This window comes from Amblyomma mixtum, chromosome 3 (genome assembly GCF_055824585.1).
Source record: "Amblyomma mixtum isolate Tamu chromosome 3, ASM5582458v1, whole genome shotgun sequence".
NCBI lineage: Eukaryota > Metazoa > Arthropoda > Arachnida > Ixodida > Ixodidae > Amblyomma > Amblyomma mixtum.
In genome coordinates this window covers 201,425,224-201,433,144 of record NC_143014.1, presented here as the reverse complement: position 1 = coordinate 201,433,144, position 7,921 = coordinate 201,425,224, and positions in this window count along the sequence as shown.

Genomic DNA, 7,921 nt, shown 5'->3' with positions numbered 1-7,921 from the left:
GCCGGTTCCTGGCCGGCGGAAAGAAACGACTGAGGTCGAATCTTCGTCGGTGTTTATAGCAGCAGTTATGTCCTAATGTAGGTGTGTGCAGCGAGGTATTGCAATGAAAGTCTACAGTACGGAGCTATTTGTGCCTGTATGAGGTACCGCAGTCTTCCGTTCTAGTGGGGAAGAAATCTAGAACCTGGCTCCGCACATTATGAAGTGTTTGCACCTGCCATCGCTTCAGTTTGCGCGACTATTCTATCTGTTACAGCTTTCTTATTTATGTCCTGTTTTTAGTGGGCAGAGCTATTGGGCCTGCCATTCCGCCCAAGCTTAGTGATCTCCAAAGGCAGCCGGACCTGACCGTCAAACTATCGCAAGCCGCGCATCTGCGACCCTTGAGTTAGGTGGTCAGTTTTTAAGCGAGCAAATCTTCGCAGAGAGCTTGACGAACTTACATTAATAGTGCGAGGCTTCGATGTAAGCAGGAGACATGTTCGTCAGCTGCCAACGGCAGGTTTTATGAAGAAATAAGTCAGACTTCGCCCAGAAGCATCGGTATTCAGCATGTACGCGTCCGCGGTGGGGACAGTATAGTATAGGATCCTGGCAAATGCTGAAAGAAGGCAGAAAGCTGCCACGACTACATATAGCTGAAAGTACCGTAAAAAGCTAACTTTCGCTTACACCGTGCTCCCGCCGCATACTTGCACGTGCCCTGACATGGACCATTTCAGGTCAGCTTGTCACGTGCTGTTGTGCAAGCATGATCCTACGTCCCAAAAACGGTTGGACTGGATCACAATGCATGCAAAAGTTGTCTAAACTAAGAAGAGTCCGCGCCCCGTGTGCCCATAGCCAACCGTGACAACGACAACAGTCTTGAGCGGCAGCGGTGGCAGTAAAAAAAAGTATACCTTTATCAATAAAATCGTCCGAGTTCTTCGCAGCAATGGGGACGTTTCCTGTCACATAGAGACGACGCGCAGTACCATTCCTATCGCGCCCTGCTGCTATCCTTGCCAGCAGTGAATAATGTGAGTCGCCCGCTGAATATTATACACAGGGCAGTCATGTAACGTGTGGCAGGGGCTTATAAAAAGCTGCTGCTGATGTCGCAAATGTGAAAGTGAAATAGCATCGTTTGCAGCTATTTAGAGCAAGGCGCATTAAGGTTGTGAAGTGAAATTATTTATCGAAATTGAAACGCTGCGGGCGCCACCGCACTCACTGTAAGCGCGCGGGAGCGCCCGCAGTTTTTTATCCTCCAGGGCTTTAGTCGCTTTACAAAGTGTGGAATCAAACGTCCTAAATAATTAGAGTGAAGGGCTAGGCCAGTTGGTACATATTTCGAACAAATAAAACCAGCGGAAGGACGCGGACATGGAGAGGCAAACAGGACGACGCTGGACTATCAAAATAATTTATTTCAGTGAAGATCACACATAATACCCTTCAGCAATGAAACCAGACATGAGCACGTGACAACATGAAAAAAAAAATAATGAAACAGTGGAAGAGATGCCTGTCACACCACGTTTTCTATAGTTATCTATGGTGCACTAAAGAGCTTAAAAAGATAATTTCCTTGTGAGCTTGTTCCATAAGGAAACTACAGGCCGCGGCGGTGGCTCAGTGGTTATGGCGCTCGGCTGCTGACCCGAAAGAAGCGGGTTTGATCCCGGCCGCGGCGGTCGCATTTCCGTGGAGACGAATATGCTAGAGGCCCGAGTACTGTGCGATGTCAGTGCACGTTAAAGAACCCCATGATGGTCGAAATTGTCCGGAGCCCTCCACTACGGCGTCCCTCATAGCCTGAGTCGCTAAAACCGAAACCGTGAAACCATAAAACCGAAATAAATCTTAAAACTCGCAACATATTCGAGTTTTCTGCAAGCAAGCCCTTAGTTCACACTAGGCGCGGCGCCCTGTGAGGTGTCCGTATGCTTCCGTGGACTTAGGGATTAAAGCGTAGTGTACATCATAGAAGCAGCGTTCACTACGTCAGTGAACGCTTGTAAGAGTTGTACCGACAGTAATGTAAAAGTTGGTATAACCTTTTTATCAACAGACGTACAGGCGCGGACAAAAGCAAACGGAGCACGCAACTGTCTTCGAATATTTTTAACGCGTCACCTAATTGAAATTTCCAGCAGTGGTACGTGCATGCTGGTAGTGGAGGTTGGTGGGCTTTCTTGTAGACAAACAACGCTTCTTCATTACCAATGGAGAAAGCATGATTGCACTTCGAACGCAATAGCGTGCTCCGTTTACTTATGGCCGCGCCTGTACGTCGTTCGATTTGTACATGCCTGCATAGCAACTCTTTCTCAATACAAAGGTACTATTCCTTGTAGTCTCCATCACAACTGCGATGCATTTAGGCCAGCGTCAATCCGTCTACATACTGACGGCTCATGTCAGTGGTCGCATTTGTTCTACTGGATGGTTTGCCTTCAACGCTGGTATTCCTTGTTTAAACTTGTTGATCCATCTAAGTACACTGCACTTATCAATGGTGTCATCTAGCTTCGTAAACATTCAGTAGCCTTCTGTGGATGTCGGATGGCCTGCATCCTTCCTTCGACAAAAACTCCATGATGGCCTGTTGCTTCTTGAAATTCATTAGCTACACGCAGTGAAGAAGATCCATTAGATACTTGCAAAAAAAAAAAAAAGAATGATTATTATAGAAGAAGAGTTAATCTACCAACCCGTAGAATTTGAACGATCTACGTAAAGACATTAGCGCAAAAAAAAAAACGAAAAAATCACAAGAAACGTGGTCAAGACAACGCGCTATACTGACAACCGATTCTTTATTGAAAGAAACACGTAATATATAGGCACATCGTCACAACACCTACCAGCTGCAGCAAACGTCAGAATGATGTAAAGTGTCATAAAAGCGATAAAAGACTCAAACACTAAAAATACGACGTAGCTAAAAACGATAAAAGCGGCGGAAGAACATTAAAAGGCATGACACGTGGTGTACAGGGCCAAAGAAACACGACTGAATGGAATCCAACAGGATGATAACAAAACGAAATTTCAGACGCTACGTGTTGTTACGTTTTTTCTGCAATTTCGTTTTGTGTCGTGTTTCTTTGGCCCTATACACCACGTGTCATGCCTTTTAATGTTCTTCCACCGCTTTTAACGTTTTTAGCTACGTCGTATTTTTAGTGTTTGTGTCTTTTATCGCTTTTATGACCCTTTACATCATTCTGACGTTTGCTGCAGCTGATAAGTGGTGTGACGGTATGCCTATAAAGGGAGGCTACGTCGGCTTGACGAAGCCAGGAAAAGACAACGGGCTTCGGAGACTGAAGAAGAACTCGAAAAGCGCCTTGCTAAGCGGCGCGCTCAAGACGCTGCTAGACGGGCGCACCGCGCCTCTATCGAAACCGAATCGTCTACAACCGGTGGTGGTGGTGAAAATATTTTGATGAAATAGTTTAGGAGGTTGTAGCGGCGGTTGGAGCTCTCAGTGATGATCCCGGTGTGACGTCATCACGTGACGTCACATCATGTGATCTCACTTCAAGGTCAATGGTGGCCACCGCCGGGCGTCGCGCGAAGGCCCGAAACCTACGTTAATATGCTTCGCATAATAAATACTCCCAGACCCTTCGCCCTCCCAGTCAACAAGAGGTTCCGCTGCCAGACCCGCATGTGTGTCGCCCATTATCTAGCCCGCCCACTCTCCGGCCTTGTATGGCCATATCCTAGTCTGGCCACCCACTCGGTCGGGCACTGGACTACATGGTTCACGTGACCACGCAGGAGTTTTTGGTTAGGACATCGTTTACCGTGAAGGAACTGTATCGTGTGAAAAGCCTGTGCACGACAGCTCCCTCCTCGACAGCAGCAGGCAACTCCCTTCTCTTCGGTAAAAGACAAAGATTATCAGCGAAAAAGGCAGTAAATGAGCCTGCTTGCAAAGGTCCTCACGATGGAAGTTTAAGAAAAGCAGTCAACTCCAAAAGGGAGGCGGAAAATCAGCGAAAGGAAAGTCCTTTACGCATTGAAGTACCATGGTGTTCTCCGCTGAGTGGATATCATACCCTTGTTAATGTCCAATTTCGCTGCGGGCCCCCATGGCGTTTGCCGTGACATTCGTGAACACTTGCAACCGATCTTGTCTCGACGTCGCTCACACGAACGGTCACCGTCTCAGACAAACTAAGCATGTTCTTTGCGACAACTGCGGGGCTGCAGAATCGCCCCAGTTGTCATTATTCCATTGCAAAGCGTAGCGGGAGCGCAGAACCTATAGTTTCAGCTCGTCATAAGAATCATCGATCGCGGTTCTCGTACTCTGAGACGCTTTTTGGGTACCCTGGCCCTGCTCGTCAAAGCAGCACCAAATTTTCGCATCGTATTGTTTCGTACTCTCAATCATGCACAACACATGCCCTGAAAACTCCCTCCGCCTCTCCGCCTTCCCTGCTCCTGCATACTCTTCCCCTCAAACCTCTCGAATTTGCTTCTTTTGTCAAAATATTGTCGGGACTGCACTGATTATTACCAGCTTCGCAGTTTTTCTCGTCGTTTCTTCCTCGTCTTCGACCCTTCCTTTCCTGCGAAATACCGTCGACGAACATAAAAACTGAACTTGTCAATAGCGTCTCACTCTCTGCGCTAACTGAGGAGTCTAAAACTTAGGATATAAACTGAAGAAACGCTTTTGTTTTTCTTTTTCTGGTGACTTGCAGGCAAAATTTTCAACACAAATGAATGGGACACCGTTCCGCCCCATTGTGGATGTCATATGTTCACACTTAAGCGTACTCTTCGGCAACCGGCACCAGAGGTTCGCGCCTTTAGCGAGAAAAAAATTTTACGCACGTCGAGAATCTTGTAGATTTTGTCGGAAAGCTACACAGCGCCTCTGTTCACGATGTCCAAATCATGGTTTTCTTCGACGTAAGGTTGGTAGGTTTCGCGGTTCATTGTTACAAGGAAACCCTGTTACTCTATCGGAAGGCGCCACTCTCTTGGAACGAACTCAATCAAAACTAACGGCCTTTGCCGACTGCTGAAAATCTGTCTCTCAAATACGTTACTTCAGCTTCAATAACACTATCTGCAGACATACCTTCGGAACCGCCATGGGTGCTACCGTCTCAGTTGTAGGTGCGAACCTTGCCTCACAACCTACCGACACCTCAGCGCTTCTTGATTCAGCATCCCTTTAAAACTTTCTCTGTGGTTGCTGATTGTTTCTTCGTCCGCAATTGACAAGACGTATAAAGCTTTTGTTCCACTTCAGCTCGTTTAAACAAAGCATTCAGTTCCCTGTAGAAGAAGTGGACGGCCGCACTGCTTTCTTTCACATCTTCGAGAAACCCACAACACAGGGTCTTGAGATGAGTGCTTATCGCAAGCCCGCCCACACTGGACAATACCTGAACTTCCAGTCGTCCCATCCTACCTACTGCAAGAGCTCAGTTGCTTCACAGTTCTTCAACTGTACTTTCGGGGTATGTTCCAGACGAAAAAGACGGGCATCGGGAGTAAAGCAAGTCAGGCCACAATTGTTGCACAACGGCTATCGAGTCCCGATACTCCGGCCACAATGACATCAAACCGAGGTGTGCACAAGCGGAAGAGCTAGAGCCGATTCCCTATGCCCACGGTGTGAAATAAACCCTGAATACTATTTCACTATGACGTTCATGTGGGCCGTGTCCTCCAAGCAAACTACGACAACGTCCTGTACGTTTAATAGGGACCTCGCTGAACAGGCTGTTTACTCAGTTGTCCCCGAGATACTCTGCCGTAATTGTGGCGCTGCCTGCATAGGCGAAACAGGAAATTTCAAGAGAGATGTCAAGCAACATCAGTATGACGTCTACAAAGGCATTCCCAGCCCAAACGCATTAGCGGACCGTGGTCACGAAAATACCGACCCTGCCATTGACTGGTATGCGGCTCGTGTAAGTACCAAAAAAAAAAAACTTACCAAAGCGCTTACTTAAGGAATCTATGCACATTCAGTCTGCACCACAAACGAGAAACCTGATATGAGGCAGGAAATATTCCAGAGATATGCATGCAGTCCTTATGAAACATTATGCTCATATGAAGCACCAGTGGTTACATTTTGTTTCATTGTAATTTGTATAAACAAGGCATCCGTAAGGGCGCCGAGACGTCGATGGTTTTCTTTTCTGTTTTTTTTTTCGCGAGTGTATATTTTTTGGCGCTACAAATAAGTGGATGCGCAGAGTGCATTATTAGTGGGCACCTCCAAATCCCCAAACTGGAAGAATTTTTTTTTGCTTTATAAATCTTCGAGAAAGTGCACAGCTGTTATAGTTGGGGTTACGTCATAAAACGAGGTAAATGCTTAAAGACGGGTAGAAGAATAGGGTTGTTTTTGAGTGACTGGATCTTCTTTAGAGGCAACGAGCCACGGGAGAAGACAAAGGAAGAAGATACCGGGACGAATCCTCAACGTAGGTGTTATAGTACGCGTCCTTCCAAAGTGAAAGTTCTACTTCACGACCAAAGCTGCAAACGCCATTTCATCTTTGAAGCCTGACCTAAATAAATAGATAAAAAAAATATAGACGCGACCGGGTTTCTAACCCTGGGCGGCGCGAACAGATCAGCTTCACTGGCCAGTGCACGAGAGCACTGTGTTATCGCCGCAGCCGACCACGCCGCGCGCTTAACCACCGGGCATCGCCTCTCTCGCCGCCTGATCCGGCTACTGATTTTAATCCGGCTATTACTTTTCGGGAGATCTCTCTCCTGTATCAAAACGCTCACGGCCGATACCCACCTCCCTGTAAAGGCCCCAGTAAGTCAGAGGAGCGTTGGCTACTTCGCCTCTACACCAACACGGTACTGTGCCCGGCAGTGCTCAAACATTTCAATTCGGCCTTTTCGGGCGAGTGTCCACACTGTGGGGAAGTGTTTGCGGACACGTATCACATGGTGTGGGCATGCCCGGCGAATCCTGCGAATCCGGCGAATCAGCCTAACCTCGATCAGAGCTTAACGTGAGTCTGATATCGTGGCCAAACGTGCCAACGACCCAGCAAAGCAAAACTGTGAGCCAGCCAGGGTAAACACATGCTTTGGCACGTCTACTCAGTTTAAATGCTTTAAAACCCCACCATTTTTTTTTTGTTTTGAGTACTACGAATTCAAAAGAAGAAGAAAAGAAAACACGCCTTACAGGTTGCGCGAACTTTTTGACGCTGTGCGACGCTGTCGTTGTCTCATAAGGTAATAAGAAGAAACTAAATATTTACAACAGGACCTCTCTCGGCGGTTTGCCATGTCTACTCGGTGCTCACGTTAACCTCGATCCTAAAGTCAGAGAAGACTGGATTGTCAAGGCACGACGAAGCGCTCATAGAGGTGTGTGAGAGTCACTTTCTAGTCTTCCAGCGGCAATGGCGGCGACCACGAAGACGACGAAACCGCCGGTCCAAATCACGCGCACCACCTAACACTTGAAAACCAAGGGCGATGATTCATCATTAGAAGCAGGAAGATAGTTGATGACAGCCGAAGCTCCTGTCACAGCTACCGTTCCAAGTGCCGCCGTGGAGTCGTCGTACGTCTAGGCCTGCAGCTACCACCAGGAAGACACCACCATGGAGGCCGAGCGGCAGCCACGGCTCAACTTTCCTGTGATTCTCATCAACCGCCATGTCCTGTGCATCGTCATCGCCGTGCTTAGCATGTCCATCCTGGGATGTGCGGGCGTCCTGGGCTACTCATTCAGGAGCTACGGCAAGTTAAAGCGGGACGCTGTGGACATGCATCACTACTTCGGTTCCATGCAAGCCCAGATGGCGCGTCAGCAGAGCGCCAGCAGCGGGTGGGGGACCGCGGCGGATGCCCGATCGACCACCACGAAGGCCCCGGTACCAGCCCTTCCAGCGGCGGGCCATGAACCAAGGAGAGATGC